Source organism: Camelina sativa, chromosome 6 (assembly GCF_030686135.1).
Source record: "Camelina sativa cultivar CO46 ecotype springtype chromosome 6, ASM3068613v1".
NCBI lineage: Eukaryota > Viridiplantae > Streptophyta > Magnoliopsida > Brassicales > Brassicaceae > Camelina > Camelina sativa.
Genome location: NC_141885.1, coordinates 631,133 through 651,864, shown reverse-complemented (window position 1 = coordinate 651,864; position 20,732 = coordinate 631,133). Strand labels below are relative to the sequence as shown.

Here is a 20,732-nt window from a genome sequence, read left to right as displayed (position 1 = left end):
TTATATTTGTTATTAGCTAGATAGAATATAAATTTTTAAAATACTTACTTTTGTTTTCTATAATTAAACAGAGGTATATGTCTATATGGTATGTTAGTGCATATTTTTATATGTATACAATTTTTTTTTATTTTTTGGAATATTAAGAAGTATGTGTAATATTTTGTAGTTCATATACTAAATAATTTATAAGTTAATTTTCCAAACTATGACTACAAATCTATAGTATATGAAATAAACTAATAGTTTTAGTGTTAGTTCTATAGTCTAAACCCACCATGCTAGGTGGATCACACAACATGTTTAAAGATTTTTAATCTGCAAAAACTCATCTAAAAGTTATTTTTTATCAAACCAAATTTTCAAATTTTTATCAAGTAAAGAACAATACTTGGATTCATGGGTTTACTTTCACGGGTTTACTTCTAGGGTAAACTTCTTCATTCACCTCCTTATAAAATAATGAAATAAATTAGTTTCTATAAAAATAATCGAATATAAGTAAAATTAATTTGTTTATTAAATTAATTATTTAATGCTAATGGTATCCCTGTAAATAAGTGTCAACTTCAGGATTTATTTTATAAACTAGGTTTTGAATCCACGCTACGCGTGGGTATATTTGATATATTTTGATGAAAACTATATATGATTGATGACGGTAGTAAAATATTATCTTATAAAAAATTGAAATTAGTATTAAGGAAAAGTTAAATTTCAGATACACAATTTTTTAATATATAAAAATCAGTTGTGTTTTAAAATCAAATTTGATAAAAAAAAATCATGAATTTAACTCTACATGCAGGCGAGGCGAATTAAACTGATGACCTCACATAACGTAAACCATTTCTTTGACCACCAGAAAAATAAAACAATTTTATCATCATGAATTTAACTCGTTTTCATATTTAATTGATAGCTACCACCTATGTTTTCGTATTTTTTATTCAATGTTTTCTTATTCTTCATATTCTTTCTTGTCATTTCTACTGTCAAATTTGTAGTAATCGTCATAATTACTTTTACCGTCTGGTTATTCGCTATAATCTTTTTCTTCTTCATCCTCGTCAACTTCTTCACTTTCTTCCACTAAAAAACCTTTTTTTAGACTACCACACAATTTGTTAATCTATCAAACTCCAAGAACAAAATCATTTCTTTTCTCGTAAAAATAAAAAATAAAAAAATTAATAAAAAAAATTTCAACTTATCTATAAAATCATACACAAAAATATGTTTTACAGCTCATAAGAAATAAAAAGCACAAACGTAGATAAATAAGATAATTTATGTTTTACATAAATATTTATAATATTTTAAACTTTTAAAAGGTTTTGAAATATAAATTTTGAACATTTTAAAAAGTTTCAATATTATAATATTTTAACCTTTTAAAATTTAAAAATTGTAATATTTAAAAAAAATTTAAAAGCTAAGAACTTTTAAAAGTTCAAAAATTATAAATATTTAAACTTTTAAAAAGTTTTTAAATATTATAATTTTTAAATATTTAAAAGTTTAAAATATTATATTGAAACTTTTTAAAAACTAATAACTTTTAAAAGTTTCAATATTTATAATATTAAAACTTTTAAAAATTTTAAACATTATAATTTATTTTTTGAAACTTTTTAAAGTTTTAATTTGATCAAATAAAAAACCAATCAAACCGAATATACTTTTAAACTTGGACGCCTGATAAATCAAGCTTTCCTGCTCATTCGTTGTTGGAAACATATTAATCTTATTTATACTTTTTCTGAACCATTGTCTAAAAATTTTATAGCCGATGTGGGATATTGTGCATAGTTCTTTTATTTCCATAAATTTAAAATTTTCCTTTTTCTAAAAAATTCTGGAAATTTAAAAAATGTTAATGAATGACATGTTAAATCCTGATTGGTTGTTTAAAATAATTCTTAATATAGAAAATTCTGGAGATTTTAAAAAATGTTAATTAGTGAAGTGTCTAATCACAATTGAAGGTTTAAAATCCTACGTGGACGCCTTTAGGAGTTTATAGCTCCTACTTTTTATTAGTATAGATGTCTCCAAAAATGTATATATAGATTTTGTTGGATGTAAGTGAGAGTTAAGAAAAATTGATGTGATAATTATATTACAATTTTTATCTATTCCCCTTAATTTAAGTTATATTGCTAGGCTTAGTTTTAATTTTTCATCCTTGTAGTAAAACCTAGAAAGAAAATAAATATCAAACTGGTTTTTTATATAGCAAAATCCTTAAAGTACATATTTTAATTAAATTTAAAAATAATGATTTTATATAATTATATGTTGAATCACAAACTAAATAAAATGATGAGTATTCTAAAATATATTTATTACAATTTTGTTGGAGGTAAGAGAGAGGTAAGAAAAATTGATTTTATAGTTATATTACAATTTTTCTATTCATGAGAACATTTCAAATTTTAAGAATAAAATAAATATACATGAATTTGTAAGAACTAATCAAACATCTAAAGTGAAGAATTAATATGTTTTCTTTAGCTTGATTCCCTTATTATGCGATGATTATAATCAGAATATTATTATGGTCATCAAAATTTTATTATACATATTAGAATACATATGTATTCTAAATCAAAATAATTATATACATAAAAGTAAAACAAAGAAGAAAAGAAGAAGTACATAAAACAAAGAAACAATATAAAATATATAGTAAACAAATAATATAATCAAACTCTTAATTGGTTTTTCAACCTATGCAAGAACATTATAAAAAAACAAAGAAAATATTTAGGATTTGGAATATGGTGGAAGAGGATGTGAGAATGGTTACTTATAGGATAAAAAGTGATGAAATTTACATTTCTAAAATAATTAAATTATAAGAGTTACAATTATAATTAGGGGAATTTTCAAAAATAGTCATTTTTTTATGTCACTTTTCAAAAGTATATTTTCATGCTGTCCATTTTTTCAATGTATAAAATGACTAAATTATAATGGAGTTATAATGCATATTTATGTGTGTTTATGTGATAATCATAATATAGGTGTTTAAATATATATATATATATATATATATATATATACATATATATATATATATATATATATATATCAGTATATCACATATGTACGATGAAAACGTGGCTTACGATTTTGGATTCTAAAGAAGATAGTGAATTGTTGTAAGAAATTTATATAAATGATCAAAATTTATATAAATGATCGAAATTTATAGTCCAGACAAAAGGAGAAAAGAAAGCAAACCTCACAAATAAAAGAATCTTTTGACATGAACTTTGCTGAAATATATGTTCTACATTATTCTAACTGATCGAGTTGTTTAACAAACTAAATTATATGAGAACAACTAGAATTTGTATCCGGATTTTAATTTAAAATATTTTTTATCAATAGAAATACTTGAACTCAAATATAAGCATTCAAGTTTTTGAGTATAAATATATAAATATTACACTTACTTTACTAAGTTATATACAACATATATATTGTTGACGATAATGTTTCTTTGACAAATAAATAATTTGATATATATCACGTGGTAAAATTAAAAATAAATGCAAACACAAGTTGTGTTTTTTGCAATCATCTACTGGAGACATGGGAGCACTTGTTTTTTTTCCTGTCATTTCTCACAGCAGGTCTGAGAGTTGCTTGTAAAAGGGTTTCTTATCGACTAATTTCTATTGGGTTACACTTTTCAGAAAAATATCATATCGTTATAACATTTTTACCGAGCTTGCTTTACCCATGGAAGCAAATGTAGCGTACCATAAAAGATTTCTCGACTAATTCATGAATGTTTTTATCTTATCTCACTTTACATGACTATATGGCTAAATGGTGTAGCCTGACTTGGAATCTAAAAATCTATTTAATAATATATGTCATTTATATTTTTCTACAAACTCATTTGTTTCACACAGTGAATGAGATGTCAAAGATTTTAATTTAGTCATATGCATTATTATCTTTTCACGTTTTAGTAATTTATTTTCAAACATTTTTGACTACAATTATTTTGTTATTATCTACTATGCACTCGTTGCCTTTTGACATCTACTTTCTTTTCATCTTCTATTGACTCACATATAACACATATTATACTTTAAATTGATTTTAAAAACATTATAAATATTTTCTCTTTAATTACTATTTCATACTCAAATGTGGATTAAAAACATTTGTTTCAATTTATGAAATATCAATTTTTTTTTCCTTTTTGATCATCTTATAAACTAATATTTACCTTCAATTTTATTTTTCCTATTTAAAATTTTAGATATACAATTACATAAATTTTGTTTTATTCTACCATGAATTTTAAATTTATTTTTGTTCTAAAACTCACTAACATATTTAAAATTTTAAACTATGATCAATGTAAAAGAAAATTTGAATTATATTATTACCACTGATAAAAAATTTATAAACTATTTTTGTTATTTTAACAATTCAATTATTTTACATATTTAATTTCTAATTTATTTAAACTTACTATTAATCATAAGTAACATAAATATGCACTAAATGAATATTTTAAGGTTATTTTAAAGTAGAAAAAATAATGTTCTTTAGGTGGATGCTTAGGTGGTAGAATGAGAAGAGAGAAAAACTAACTTTATAGATATAAATTATATCGATTTTGTTTTTTTGGACAGTGAGAACAATTATATCGATATGGTGAACAAATTTAAAGAATGTATAAGAAATGTAAGTGAAAACGAATATATATATATATATATATATATATATATATATCTTTAATTAATTCATTTAGACCATACTAAGATTCTATATTCTTTTTATTAATTTTGACCATATTGTTTAGGGTAAAAAAAGTAAAGAAGATATGTTATTTGATGTTTTAGATATACGTACGAAATGTAATCATGTTTAGATACTTTCATCCTTATGTTTTGTTGGGTTAAAGGTTTTGTTGAACGGCTAATAAGATATCATATCACTACCAAATTCATGCGCTAACATATAAAGAGAAATATTCGCATAGTCTTTTATAAAAGCATAGCAGTCATCCTTAAGCAAATTAAGCATACTTTATTAATTGTAGTCAGTTTGCAGTTTATTAATTGTAGTCAGTTTGCAGTTGTTAATCCAGCAAAATCTACTACTTAATGTCAGTTTGCAGTTTCGTGTTCGATATGGCTTATTATGGAAAAGAGGGTAGCTAGTAAACATATGTAGAATGAAAAGAAAACAAAAAAAAATCATATTTATTTATGCATTACATTGCGTATTTGTTATTGACGGAGGCTTTTTGATTACCTTAAGTTATCATTGATAATTTGATCACTTTGTTATCTTTAGTGAATTCTGCATACTTTATTAATTTATTTTATATTCGGTAAATATTCTGTTTTAATTAAATTATATTAAATTTTGAAGAAACTAAGGGCTTCTCCAAACACTCTTTTCATCATTTATTTTGAAGAAACTATGAAAAAAAATTAGTTTATAATTTTAGACTCGGGGATCTAAAGGGCTTCTCAAACATTAGTTGGATCCGGCCTCCAGAAAAACGTTTTTCCTTTTTTTTTTTTTTTTTGTTGGTCGCACTCGCACCTAATAATTACACACCACGATCATTGGCCAATGCAATCATACCTCTTTGGCTCGAAGCTCGTAGATCGCCTTAATTATACATTACTACTATACTAATCAAATAGGTTAATTATCTATCTAAACGGCTTAATTATTTATCTTAACATTTAACATTTTTGAAGTACATTTTTGTGTCATTCTCTCTTATCTTTATATCAAAACAAGTCTCAACTAAATTCTTTACAATCCTTACAACCAAACAAAATCATTTCCTTATTTGATAATATTAATTTTCTAAAAACTATCTACCTAATTTAAATCAATAGGTTAGATTAAAATATAATTCTCTTGCACTTTTATTTAATCTTATATTTAATTATTTTAATTACTATTTAATACATAAAGTTAATAAAATTTTAGATTTTTTTCAGCATATGATGTGATTTGAATTTTTATAAACGGATATATATTTTTAAAATTGTCTTAGGATTTTTATAATCAAACAAGTATATCCACATATAGAGCTCGAAATACATTTTTGGACTACAATAGGGTGCCATCACTTTTTGGCTTTTTGTCAACTTCGGGTCAGATTTTTAACTAAAATTATAACCGATTCAATTACCCGGATCCTCCTTAAAATTACCGAATATTTTGGGCCGATTTTTAATCAATAGCATACTTATTTACATCCAATTAATGTCAATTAATGCCTATTGTATCTTAGGAAAGATCTAATTTGCATGCCAAATTTTTAGGGCTGAGTTTGACAAAAAAGAATTGATAACACAAATTTTGTAATCACATCCCTATAATATAGCAACTAATTCAAGATAATACATCTTAAGAAATATCTAATTTCCGTTTAATAAACGAATACATATTTGGTAAGTTCTTATTAGCTTTAAATGCACACTATTAATCCAATAATACCAATTGAGAATCAAAATAAGAATATGACATATCATTCATTCCTAAATCATAACTAACCAAATCATAAAATGTATATTCTCAACTTGCGGATCAAGAGTTTATACAAAACCTACCTATAATCGTTAACAATATATATATAGATGCAATTCACCATCGACTACAAACACCACTAAACCATTACAGTATCATATCAACAAAATAATAGACATGTGATGTACCACGGGGTAAAACCTAGTATTTTAACATTTTTAATGCTGATTTGATCCTTAACGTCGAAAACACACAATCATGAAACTGTTTTAATAGCCTATAAGGCCCAATACGAAAAGGCCTAAAATTTTAATATTTAATACTCCATTTGTCTCATAAAGATTGATGTTTTGGGATATTTTTTTGTCCCACAAATATTGATGTTTTGTAAACTTCAAGAAGTAATCATTGAAAATATTTAAAAGTTTGAATTGTTATTGGTTTAAAATTAAATAATATCTCTTTAGTCAAAGGAAAAAATATATTTAAACTAAGTAATTATTGTTTTCTTAAAATGTGTAAAAGCTTCTAAACATCAATCTTTATGAGACAGAGAAAGTAATATTTAATATTTTTAATATTTTAATATTGGTCCATCAATAAATGTCAATATATAGTGGTGAAATCGGTGAAATCATATAAAACTTATATATTTAAATTTTAAATTACGAAATTTAAATATTTGTGTGGAGTATACAAATTCCATTGAATAACGTGTCTCCGAGATCCTGACGAAGCATAAAAATATTACAATCAAGTATGCCTATCAATACAAGAGTAAATAGCTATATTTAGCGAGTAAACCAAAACCTCACAACACGATGTTAATAGCAAGTGATAAGAGATACATTAAAAGTTTACGAACATTGGAAGAAAATTGACATTTTACAATAGTGCTATATATTTTTAAAGGATTTAAGTAACTTATTGAATAAAATTGGTTATTTAATAGTTTATATTACATAAATATTCTTTTAAATAAGTATCTTTCAAAATTTGTACAAAAGTTATTAAAAAATTCTCTCAATTATGGTTTTATAGCTTTCTTAGTTCCTTTAATAGTATTTCCACGGTCAAACAAATGCAAGAAAACTTACCTATTATTTATTATATTATTTAGATTCATTATGAAAATAAATATTATTTGAGATGATTAATCAAAAACTAAAAACGCTTTTCCGAGATGATTGATGAAGTCATATATAAAAATCATATTGATTCAATTATACCAGTATACGTGAGACCAGAACCTAACTTATATATATTTACAATTCACAATAATTTGGTTTTAATAAATTAATATAAACATATTATTTATATATATATATATATATATATATTAATTAGTATACTGATAAATGATATGTAATTAGAATAATATTAATAAGTGAATAGAATTTGAAAAATAGTTACATAATAATTTTATGTGAATTATTTATCTTCAAATGAATAAAAAATAAAAGAAAAATAGAAAATATGCAACATATCTTAAGGATGACAAGTAGAATTGTAAATAAAACTATACATCTTGATGTTCATAATATAGGAATAATATATATGTAGTACTAATATCCTAAAAAAAATTAAGAACAATTTAGATGATAGAACAGTTAAATATTTCATCATATTTTTTTTAAAAAATATCACATATATATATAGAGAGAGATAAAGATATCCCACATCGAGAGAATAGAGATTTGTGGGGCAATATATATAGTACATGGGTCTCTCCACTCATTGTCAATTTGTTTTGAGTTGGACCTACGTTTACTAATATGGTATCATATATATATATATATATATATATCATATCTTACATATATATATCATACAAACATGTTGAACTTCTTATAAACATAATGTAGCATATGCTACACACATGTTGAACTCTTAATTATATAAAGTATATAAGAATTACAATTTCTGGAATTTTGGTTAGGGTGTCGATCGACACCACATGTGGTGTCGGTCGACACCGTTTGCTGACGGTTCGATTGGTTCGATTTTAATCGTCCGGTTTGCTTGGTTGGTTTAAGAGAAGTCATAAACTCGAGTTTAAAAGGGGAACTCAACTTATTTCGTCCTTTTAGCCGTTTTTGGACAGAGAAGAAGGAGAAAACGTTTTTGAGAGAGATTTTTGAGATCCTTTGTTGTTCTTGAGAGATCTATTGCTGTGGAGTGAAGATCTTCTGTTAGGAACGAAGGAGAAGGCTTCTAAGTGTTGGATTCGTCGTTGTTGAGTGAGAATCTTCCTGCAAAAGAGGTGAGTGCTTGACCATGGCTGATCTAAGCCTGAGATCTCTGTTGTTTTAGCTGTTTCTTTGTGTTTGTGGTGTTTTGCTTGTGTGGGTTGGTTGTTTTCATGTTCTCATAGGTTCCTGAGAAGTTTGGAAGAGTTTGGGAGGGTTTGGAAGCGGCTTGGAAGGGAGGTTCGTCGTTCGGCTTCGTGCAGATCGATTCTGCCAAGGTGGTGTCGATCGACACCATTTGATGTCGGTCGAAACCATGTTGGTTGAGTGTTGGTCGACACCGACCTTGATGTGAGCACGGGATCGGACACTCCCGGAACGCTCGAGCCGCACCCGGACACCTCTCGGACGCTCGGACAATCGGGACTAGCGTCCACCAGCTAGCGTAGGCGGCAAGTATTCGTCCCGGATCAGCAACGCGGCATCAACCAGTCCCCAAGGATCATCAAGGAGGAGCAAGACAAGGTCATCTAATGGTTAGTACAAGGCCAAGCTCCAACCTTTACACCAATGGCTCATAGCTAGCATCACCAATGAAGGGCCTTGGGTGCGACCAGCTTTGGGAAGCTTGATTCGCGTGTCTTCACCATCACGCTAGTGTGAAGACACCCCTAAGTCATTAGAAGGAGCTGTACTCTTTTTCCTACTTCGTGTTTGTCCCAATGGGTTTACCGAAGGAGTTTTAACGAGGCAGCGAGCTCTAGTGCATCTCCACTTCGTTCCCGCTTGGCTCATTGACAAGATAATGGGCCAAGGAAGTGAAGATCCTATCAGCCACGTCCCACCAATGACGTGGCAATCCTATCTCTTTCCTTTCTTTTTTTGATCTCCTTTGAACTCTCTTATGACCGTTGGATTGGTCTTTGCTTTGATTTACTTTTGCTTTTCTTTATGGCCAAGTGTATGGTTCAGATCATGGCCGTGCGTCTAGGGTTTTAGTGTCCCCCTTATGTAAGCTTGCCTATATAAAGGCCTAAACCCTCATTGTAAAAGGCAGACTTGAATAAGAATTATTTTTCCAAAGAGAGAATCTTTGCTTCTTGTCTCACCCCTCTCCTTAGCCCAAGTCCGGGACTTAGCTCTTGAGAAACCCTAGGAGATTCACGAATCAGGTTCGTAGTCCCCTAGTCTGACCGTATCATGGGCCGTGCCATCTCCCGTGTGTCGTCGCATTGATCCACCTTTCTGTCCGCCGTGTCCGTACATCCGTCTGTACGAAACGTCCCAACCGTCCAACGATCCAGAACTCCGTTTGAGCCTTTAGGCCAAGTTGAGTTATTCCTCGACTTATCTCGTCCCGCTTCTGCCCATCTCTTCCGGAGATCGTCGAGTCGAGTTTCTCATCGGTCGATCCCCTCCATCCCATAAAACCTTGAAGTTAGCCGACGAGTTCGAAGGCCGTACGTCGATCTGCATCCGGAGATCCGCATCCGACCTTCCGTAACGACTGTTCGTACGTCTGCAGCGACTCTCCGTCCGCAGCGACCGTCTGTCCGACCATAGCGACCGTCCGTTCGACCGTAGCAACCGTCTGTGCCTCTAGGCCGACCTGGGTTCACATCAGACCTAGTGTCGGTCGACACCAGTGACGCATTAGCGTCGGTCGACACCAGACTTAACCGAGTCTTGTTTTCCTGGTTTGTTGTGTTATTTGTGTTTTGGTTGTTGGCTTTAATAATAGAATCTCAGTTGCTTATGTGTATAACCCAGTAGATGGGAGGATGGCCTCACTGAGTGTTTATTAAATACTCATGCATCTCAATTTGTGTTTGCGGTGCAGGTAAAGGCAAGTGTGAACGTGGAATCAAGGCGATGAGGAGGAGGATGATCTAGGGTCTCAATTGTGTGTTGTTGGTTATTTATGGTTATGTGTTGAAACCTTGGTTAGAGTTATGATAGGTTGTTGGATAGAATGGTTAGGAATGTTATTGTATTAATGATATGTTGGTTTGGTATTGTTTGTACGTTTCCGCTGTGTAAGATGGTTATGGCTAGTTTAAATGATGTTTCTTGGTTTGGGTTGATTTAATTAAGTAGTATGGGATGCTTAATTATATATATAGTATTTAAAAAAAAAACGGGTCGGGTCGTTTCAATTTGGTATCATAACGTATACGGTTCTAGGATGGTCATGTGGATGTTGTGGAGCAGTTTAAGGATTTAATTGGTTGAATTGATCTCTATGTTGTTTGATACTTGATGTTGGGTGATGAAATTGATTATGAGTAGTTAGTCAATTTGCTTGTTGTATGGAGTCCTAGCATCATCCTCTTCGAGCCTTCAATGAGATTCCACGGTAAGATGTGTGTGTGCTCTGTGTGTGGTTTTGAATTGTGTGCTTAGCCTTCTGTTCTGTCAGTGCAGAGAGATGGTTTGAGAGGGTGCTGTTGCTAGTCGTGGTCGAGGGCGTGGACGTGGTTGTGGACGCGGATGTGGTCATGGTAGGGATAGAGTTCCAGTTGTTAGTGAGACTGCGGACCAGAGTGTGACAGCAGAGGGTGTTGGCGAGTCGCAGGGTGTCCGGGGAGATTTCATGAGTGTGGCCGGAGGGGGCGGTGTTAATGCCCCAGTAGCCGGTGATGTTAGGGCCCCAGGTGTGGGAGTCCCAGTGGGTGGAGTCTCGGGTGTCAACCTTGCAGGTTTGCTGGCACAGTTGTTAGAGCGGTTGCCACCAGTGGCACCGGCTCGGGCTCAGGTAGTGCCACCAGTGGTGGCGGAGGAGCGGCAGCAAGTGGTTACGGATGTGCAGGTTCATTCTCATTATGTCAGTATGCTGAGGGAGATGAACAACATCGGTACTGAGCGGTTTTCGGGTGGTACTGATCCTACTGTTGCAGATGCATGGAGGACGAGAGTGGAACGTAACTTTCAGTCTCTCAGATGTCCTGAGGATTTTTGGGTGGACATAGGGGTCCATCACTTGAATGGCGATGCTCAGTTGTGGTGGAGATCAGTGGCTGCTAGGAGAGTGCAGAGGGAGATGTCTTGGGCTGACTTCGTCGAGGAGTTTAACCGCAAGTATTTTCCTAGAGAGGCATTGGACCGATTGGAGGTACAGTTTCTACAGTTATCTCAGGGGACTCAGTCGGTATGGGAGCTGGACTTGGAGTTTAGTCGGCTTCTAATGTATGGTGGTCGGGCGATGGAGTCTGAGGTGGCTCAGATTAGGAGGTTCATGAGGGCGCTTCGTGAGGACTTGAGGGTCCACTGCAGAGGGAGGAGTTATGCTACGAGGGCGGAGCTAGTGGAGACTGCAGCTGAGATAGAGGATGACTTGAGGGGGAAGACTATGGTGGTTAGCCCTACCCTTCAGACAGAGGAGACATTAGAGCCGAGCGTTCCAAGCAAGGGTAACAAATCAGAACAAAGGCATAAGAGGAAGCGGGAGGAGACGTCAGTGACAAACCAAGGCGATCAGAGAGGCTACGGGTGCGGGAGCATGGATCACAGGTTGGCAAGCTGCCCTAAGAGAAGCGGGACGCAAGAGAACATTCGAGTGTGATTTTATTGCAAGGAGGTGGGACATATCAGGCCACATTGTCCAAGGTTGCAGCGGTTGACAGTGAGAGGGGTGCAGCCGAGGGAGGGGCCGAGCGCCAATCCTGGAGTTTAGTTTCTTTCTGTTTTCATTGGTTTTGTTAAGCTTTGCGTTTTGGAATTGTAGACGTTTGTTGCATTTGAGAATTTAATAAGATGATTAGTTCTTATGAAATTTTGATGCGTAATGGATGAATGTTTATGTGATTTGTAAATGGAGAGAAATTCCTGATATAGAAGTTTATATAAGTGGAAAGTTTCCAAAAGAGGAAAGTTCTAAAAATAGAAAGTTTTAGGGGAGATAGAAGTTGCCATTTTTAGCAGTTGCGAGCCTTGGAGGGGCTTGTGTGGCCTTTTTGACGGGCTGTTTAGCCAATTGTGTGGCCGATGTGCTTACTGGTGTTGTTGAAGAGGATTTAATAAGATGATTAGTTCATATGGAATCCTGAGGTATACTGGGTTGAAGGATTATTCGATTTCTATAAATGGAAAGTTTCCATGAATAGAAAGTTTCTAAAAATGTGGAGTTCTATGAATAGTTAGGACTTGTCTATTTTTGGAAAGGGGATGTGAAACACCGGAGTTGCGGCTTGCAAAGCATTTGATGCGGTGAATCAGAATATGCGAACGTATGGTACTTGTTTGTTTTATTACGCTCTTATGGATAATTGCCAAGCGGAAAAAGCTATTTATGGAGATTGCAGTTGCAAACAAATAAAACGTTCTATGAATAGTTAGAACTTGTCTGTTTTGGAAAAGGGCGTGTGTAAACACCCGAATGATTAAGATGTGTTAGAGTTGGTCTGATTAGTGGTCATGATGGTGTTGATATTCCAGTGAGGGAATATGGGAATTGGTAGGACATTGTGATGTTTTACGCAAACCACGGAAGGTGGTTCCGGTCAGGAGATGCTTATAGACATTAGGACTTGTTTGCTCATGAGGAGATGATTAGTTCTTTTGGGGAAGATGATTAGTTCTCCGGAGGAGATGATTAGTTCTCCTGAGGGGATGATTAGTTTCTCTATTGCACCGCGGGCTTGACATGTTGCGACCCTGAGAGCGGCAGAGGAGATAATTAGTTCTCCTAGGGGATGATTAGTTCCCCGGAGGGGATGAGTAGTTCCCCTGGTACCGAGATCTCGAGGGTGACGATCCGAGAGTGAGACCGTATGGCTCGAGGTCGACGATCTGAGAGTGCAGGCGGTGTAGTTCGAAGGTTGCGACCTGAGAACGTATGAGTGAGAGAGCAAACAATGTCTAGGATGTGGGTATGAGCATAGTGGCTGGATGTAGACCTCGGAGGTCGGGATTGATCTCGTCTTTTTTGCGTTGTGATGACTAGTGGAGTCAGGGCTGTGTGGGCTGTTGAGTCACGTGGATGTGCGGGCTGTTGCGACAGTTGCACAGAAAACTTTGGGCTGACAGTGTTCAGTCCGGTCGGATATTGTGCAGGCCGTGGTGACGGTTGCACGGGGGTTCTTGGTGGAGAGATGATGTTGCGGGATTCGAGGACGAATCCTTATTGGTGGTGGAGAATTGTAACACCGTTTGCTAACGGTTTGATTGGTTCGATTTTAATCATCCGGTTTGCGTGGTTGGTTTAAGAGAAGCCCTAAACTCGAGTTTAAAAGGGGAACTCGACTTATTTCGTCCTTTTAGCTGTTTCTGGACAGAGAAGCAGAGAGAAGAAGGAGAAAACGTTTTTGAGAGAGATTTGTGAGATCCTTTGTTGTTCTTCAGAGATCTATTGCTGTGGAATGAAGATCTTGTGTTAGGAACAAAGGAGAAGACTTCTAAGTGTTGGATTCGTCGTTGTTGAGTGAGAATCTTCCTGCAAAAGAGGTGAGTGCTTGACCATGGCTGATCTAAGCCTGAGATCTCTGTTGTTTTGGCTGTTTCTTTGTGTTTGTGGTGTTTTGCTTGTGTGGGTTGGTTGTTTTCATGTTCCCATAGGTTCCTGAGAAGTTTGGAAGAGTTAGGGAGGGTTTGGAACGGAGGTTCGTCGTTCGGCTTCGTGCAAATCGATTCTGCGAAGGTGGTGTCGATCGACAACGACCAACACCATGTTGGTTGAGTGTTGTTCGACACCGACCTAGTGTCGGTCGACACCAGTGACGCGTTAGCGTCGGTCGACACCAGACTTAACCGAGTCTTGTTTTCCTGGTTTGTTGTGTTGTTTGTGTTTTGGTTGTTGGCTTTAATAATAGAATCTCAGTTGCTTGTATGTATAGTCCAGTAGATGGGAGGATGGCCTCACTGAGTGTTTATTAAATACTCATGCATCTCAATTTGTGTTTGCGGTGCATGTAAAGGCAAGTGTGAACGTGGAATCAAGGCGATGATGGGGAGGATGATCTAGGGTCTCAATTGTGTGTTGTTGGTTATTTATGGTTATATGTTGGAACCTTGGTTAGAGTTATGATACGTTGTTGGATAGAATGGTTAGGAATGTTATTGTATTAAGGATATGTTGGTTTGGTATTGTTTGTACGTTTCCGCTATGTAAGATAGTTATGGCTGGTTTAAATGATGTTTTGTAGTTTGGGTTGATTTAATTAAGTAGTATGGAATGCTTAATTATATATATAGTATTTAAAAAAAAAAAAAACGGGTCGGTCGTTTCAAGATGTCCAGCCCTGAGCGTGAGGGGGGTGTATTAAGATATCCCACATTGAGAGAATAGAGATTTGTGGGGCAATATATATAGTACATGGGTCTCTCCACTCATTGCTAATTTGTTTTGAGTTGGACCTATGTTTACTAATATGGTATCATATATATATATATATATATATATATATCATATCTTACATATATATCATACAAACATGTTGAACTTCTTATAAGCATAATGTAGCATATGCTACACACATGTTGAACTCTTAATTACATAAAGTATATAAGAATTACAAAAATGCAATAATTAAATATTAATATCTTTTATTATTTTTTCTATTTTAATTGTTATTAATCATTCATTAGAATGCTATAAAAAATAGCATAAACACAAATAAATAATTGCAATTAATTAAAATTTAATGCCTTAAAATATGAATATGATTAAATCTGAGACTTACAAAATATAGAATATATAAGTTATAAAATAAGTGAATAAATCATAAAAGTAAATTTGTTGTGAATAAATGTAACATCCGCGAACCAGATATGGCATTTTTGGTCTGAGTGTCGACCGACACCCTTGGTTTATCGATCGACACCAACATTTCCAGTTTCGATTGGTTTGTTTTAATTGTTGTTTGGTTCGGTTTGGTTCAATTAGAAATCCCTAAACCGAGTATATAAGTGGAGAAGCGACGAATTAAGGGTTTTAGGGTGTGGTTGTCGCCGTTGAGTGAGAAAAGAGAGAAAGAAGAGAGAAAACGTTGGATAGTGTTCTTGAGAGATTTTGACTTGTTCTTGGTGGTTTTTGGTGAGATCTGTAGCTGTAGAAGGGAGAGTTGTTGTTGGGAACGAAGAAGAAGCTCCCTAAGGTGTTGTTTCCACCGTTTCTCAATCAAATCTTCCTACAAAAGAGGTGAGTGCTTGATCATGGCTGATCTAAGCCTGAGATCTCCTTTGTTGTGGTTGTTCTTTGTTGTTGTGGTGCTTTGCTTGCGTGGTTTGGTTGGTTTCATGTTTCCTTAGGTTCCAGAAGCATTTGGGAGAGTTTGGGATGGATTGGAGATGATTGGGAACAGAGATTCGACGATCGGCTCGGAGCAGAACATGTCTGCGAGGTCGGTGTCGATCGACACCAAGTGGGTGTCGGTCGACACCATGTTTGGGCTTGTGTCGATCGACACCTATATGGTGTCGGTCTGGTGTGTGATTCGTGATTTCCTGGTTTGTTGTTTGTTAAACATTGGAATCTCAGTTGCTTGTGTGTATAGCCCAGTAGATGGAAGGATGGCCTCACTGAGTGTTTATAATAATACTCATGCATCTTAATATGTATTTGTGGTGCAGATAAAGGCAAAGTGTGATCGTGGAATCAAGGCGATGAGGAGGAGGATGATCTAGGGTCTCGTTGTGTGTTGGTCTTGGTTATGTTTATTAATGTTGGAACCTGGTTTAGTAGCATGTTAGGTTGTCGGTTATAATGGTTAGGAATGTTCCTGTTGTTGGTATATTTCCGCGGTGCATATTGGTTGTTATTGGTTTGTGGTTTGACGGTTTAATTAAGTATTATGGGGTGCTTGATTATATATTATATTTATTAAAAAAAAAACGGGTCAGATTGTTTTAATAAAAAGCTGATTTATAAAAGCATAACAATCATCATCCTTAAGCAAATTAAGCATACAAGTTGTTAATCCAGCAAAATCTACTACTTAATGTCAGTTTGCAGTTTCGTGTTCGCTACGGCTTCTTATGGACAAGAGGCTAGCTAGTAAACATTTGTAGAAAGAAAAGAAAAAAAGAAAAAAATCACTTTATTCATACTTGTTTTTTATATATCCTGTACACACAACTACTTTGTCCTTCACCATATAAATACATCCCATCTACCTACTTTCTTCCTATCATTCTTTCTCACTGTTTCTTCTGGTTCTATCTAACATCACTGAAACATCTTAAAGCTTCCTGACTAGATAAAGTAGAAGAGTATGTAATCTTAAATCTCACATACTAAAGAACAGTAGCATGCTGCAGCATCTAGTACCAATTAGTGGTGCTGATTATATGAAAAATAAGATACTAATTAGGTTGTACAAAACAAGAACTATTACACCTTGGTATTTATAGAAACACAAATCTCTGAGAGGCATATATTCTCAACTTAGAAAGAATATGCATAGCTATCACAAGTAATCGAACTTCTAAGTTCCAAGATAACAGAAAGCTTACCTTAAGGATTTCAGGAAGACTGAATTCATTTGATTTGACGACCAATCGCGAGAGAAACTCTGGTCCTTTTCTAAACCACGTGAAAACAGTTAATCTCCAAACTAACAATTTGGTCCATAAACCCAAAAAAGGGAAGGCAGCAATAAGCATCCTCAAGGGCAATGGCTTCTCCGTAACTCACATCCTCGTTTGACGGATAGTCATTTCTAATATCCATGCTGTTAGAATCAACATCTCCTATCATCCATGACTTAGCAGCTTGTATCCTCCCTTACCAACACCACTCCTCATTTTGTCTCCTTGCTTAGTTTTCCTTGTTCTTGAACTACCTACATTCCCAGATCTTGAAAATGTATCTCTTCTGCTTCTTTTCATAGGGCCTACTAAAGCTTGGCCTGCTCCAGACCTTACTTATAACCACAATGAGAGACAACAGAGACTGTACTAAAGGAACCGCTAAACCCGCGTTGGAAACTGTTCCAAGAAGTAAAGACATGCCAATGGGTGCAAGCATCCAACTCAAAGTCCTAAATACCTGCAATTACAAACAAACAAACAAAAAACCCCTATATTATATTGGCTACACAGAGCTAACACCTAAACAACAACATTAAGTATGAATTTTAAAGTGAGAAACTTTACTGATTAAATTTCTGAAAGTTCCAGAAGAAGAAGAAGCAAATACCTCAAAAACCATAGTCCAGTCCACTTCTTCTTCGTTCCTCTAATCATCATAATCGTCATCATCATTATCCAACCACCACGGCTTCTTCTTCTTATTTAGGCTTTCATTTAGGCCCATTTAGTTTGGTGTATATATACAACAAACCTTCGAAAAATCGATAGCGTTTGTGATTTCCCTAGTTTAGAGAGGATGCCGAACTTTGAGACGGCGCCTGAATACGCGACAGCTAAAATAGCGGTGTGGTGGGACATGAAGGACTGTCCGATTCCCGTGGGATATGATGCTCGTCGGGTCCGTCCGAGTATAGAAGGGGCGTTCAAGAAACTAGGCTACTGTGGTCCTGTCTCCATCACTGCCTATGGCGACCAAACACAAACCCCTGATCATGTCCTGCGGGGGCTCTCTTCCACTGGAGTCGCTGTTGCACATGTTAGTTCCGGTTAGTCCATATATTTTTTTTTATCGATCTCATGTGGAATTATATGTAGGGTTTAAATATTTTTCAATTAGTGAAATGGGTTTTTCCTTTAAAAACTACTACTGAAACAGAAAGCACATGCGCACTCATGTATTCAGATATGGTGGAATGGCGAGGTCACAATCCTCCTCCGGCTACAATAATGTTCATATCCGATCAGGTATACCATCCGATGGAGGTGGAGGATGGCGTCTCTTTAGATCTGGCCCGGCTACAACAAGAGACGATATACAACATCTCTCTGACTTATTCGGTTCGTACTAGAGAATCAGTGCAATCAGTAAAGGAATTTTCTGAAGAGTGGGGCTGGGATGAATTACTAGGGTCGAACGCCATGGTTAATAAACATGAAGAAGAAGAAAAAGAAGAAGAAGAAGAAGAAATTATCATCTCTCCTGCCATGTTTTATTGTAAATCGTGCAATTTCGATTGCCAAAGCCCGAGGAAATTCAGAAACCATCTCTCGAGTAGAAAGCATGCATCGCAAGTAAACATCCTCTCTCGCTCTCTCTCCCTCCACATTAATTAATTAATTATTATTTGAGCAGCAACTAACACCTTAGTTTATCGCAGGAGGTTGAAAACCCTACCAAACGAAAATTTACCCCTGTAACATCTGAGTGGGGAAGGAACTACCCGGCCAAGCCTGAATACGCCACAGCTAAAATAGCGGTGTGGTGGGACATGGTGGACTGTCCCATTCCGGAGGGTTTTGATGCTACTCGGGTCCGTCCGAGTTTAGAAGGGGCGTTCTAGATCCTAGGCTACTCTGGTCCTGTTTCCATCACTGCCTATGGCGACCAATCACAAATCCCTTATCATCTCTTGCGAAGTCTCTCTTCCACTGGAGTCTCTCTTGCACATGCCATTGACGGTTAGTCCATTTGTTATTCATCTCTCGTAGCTCGACTTTATATATATATATATATATATATCAATAGTGCAATGCTTTCCTTTTATTGAAACAGAACTCAGATGCAAGAAAATGTTGTCCGATTTCTTGAAATGGCGAGACCTTAATCCTCCTCCAGCTACATTGATGATGATCATATCCAGCTACAGTGATAATTTGGAAGATACAACATGTTCCTGGCTTATCCATTTAGGCCTTAGAAAATGTTATCCCTGGTCACCTCTGCCGAGTGGCTCTGGGAAAGTTTTATTTGTTCTCCTCTCATCATCTACTACGTACTATTGAAATCTAATTACGCTGTTTCTGAAGCTGTTTTTTTTTCCACAGTTTCTGAGACAAGACACGTTCTTCAGAGGTGCAGTAGTCAAAGGGGTGAATCTACCGGAATGTTTGATTGCAAAACGTGCCGTTGTGATTGCAAAAGCTTTGATGATTTCATGAAGCATCTCTCAACTAATGAACATGCATGGAAAGTAAGCATTCTCTCTCAATACATTGTTTCATTTTTCTAAGCAACAATCTGTTTCAACTTTTTTTACACTCCTTGTCAAGCAGGAGTCTTGTATTCATGAGCGTATTCGATCCAGTCTACGCATGTACCGCCTAGAGAGAAAGTACCGCCTAGAGCAGGCAAGAGAAAAGGTTGAAATAGAAAGCATGAAATTGGTTTTCCACACTTGCTGGTTTCCACAGTTTTATGTTTTCACGTTTCCAAAATACTCTTTGTTTCTTGTAGGTAGAAGATTTTCCAAAGAGCAAACGTTTGAGGAAAGCATTCCGGACTGGTTTTCGTCCTTTTCATAATCATTTACGTCTTACTAGGAGCTCGACGTCTTACTAATCGTGGAGCTCAAAAATCTTCTACGTGGAACTTGGTTGTTTCATACCCGCATCTGGCAGAAACGAGTGTCTACCCAACGCCAACATGATCAGCCGGCGCCGGCAGCTTCGAGACGAATATAATGAATTCGGGTTGAGTTTTCCATTGTCCTCGAAGCTCTTATTTTTCGTTTCTGTCTTTGTTTCAAGATACTCTCGTTTGGACTATTTATTTTTTCGTTTCGCTATATATGTTTGTCTGAAACAGTAGTAATTTATTTACTTTTAATTAAGTTAAATCATATTATTTAGTATTTAGTATTTACTAATAATGCCTTCAAGATCAAACTTCTGCCTCATCATTGAACTCCAAGTCCAAGGAGATATATACATTATTATTTCAAATTTATTAGTTGCATTTTATTATTTCGTTTTTGCTCTGTTTTACATTACGTGTGAGTTAACACATGTTATCCTCAATCAACGGACAGATTCGTTACGCACATATATATACAGTATTCGTAAATTAATACGAGCTTAATTATGTGATTAATTTATAACATCTATAACCAGAAATAAAAGGAGACTCCACGTCCATAGTCCATGCCTGAATTCGTATGATCTTTTCAATTATATGCGTTTGTTTCAATAATGTTAAGTTGTTACATTTGA

General features: G+C 34.7%; 1 long non-coding RNA gene and 2 pseudogenes across 1 annotated transcript; 2 read left to right on the top strand and 1 right to left on the bottom strand.

Annotated features, from left to right (window-relative positions):
• The first annotated feature begins 15,464 nt into the window (after positions 1-15,464).
• Positions 15,465-16,583, top strand: LOC147942085 (uncharacterized). Its single transcript, XR_015559597.1, has 2 exons — positions 15,465-15,852; positions 16,284-16,583. It is a non-coding gene; the product is annotated as an uncharacterized LOC147942085 (long non-coding RNA).
• A 474-nt stretch (positions 16,584-17,057) lies between these two features.
• Positions 17,058-17,967, bottom strand: LOC104793819 (uncharacterized; annotated as a pseudogene).
• Positions 17,968-18,401: 434 nt separating this feature from the next.
• LOC147942084 (uncharacterized) lies at positions 18,402-20,170 on the top strand (annotated as a pseudogene).
• The last annotated feature ends 562 nt before the right edge of the window (positions 20,171-20,732 follow it).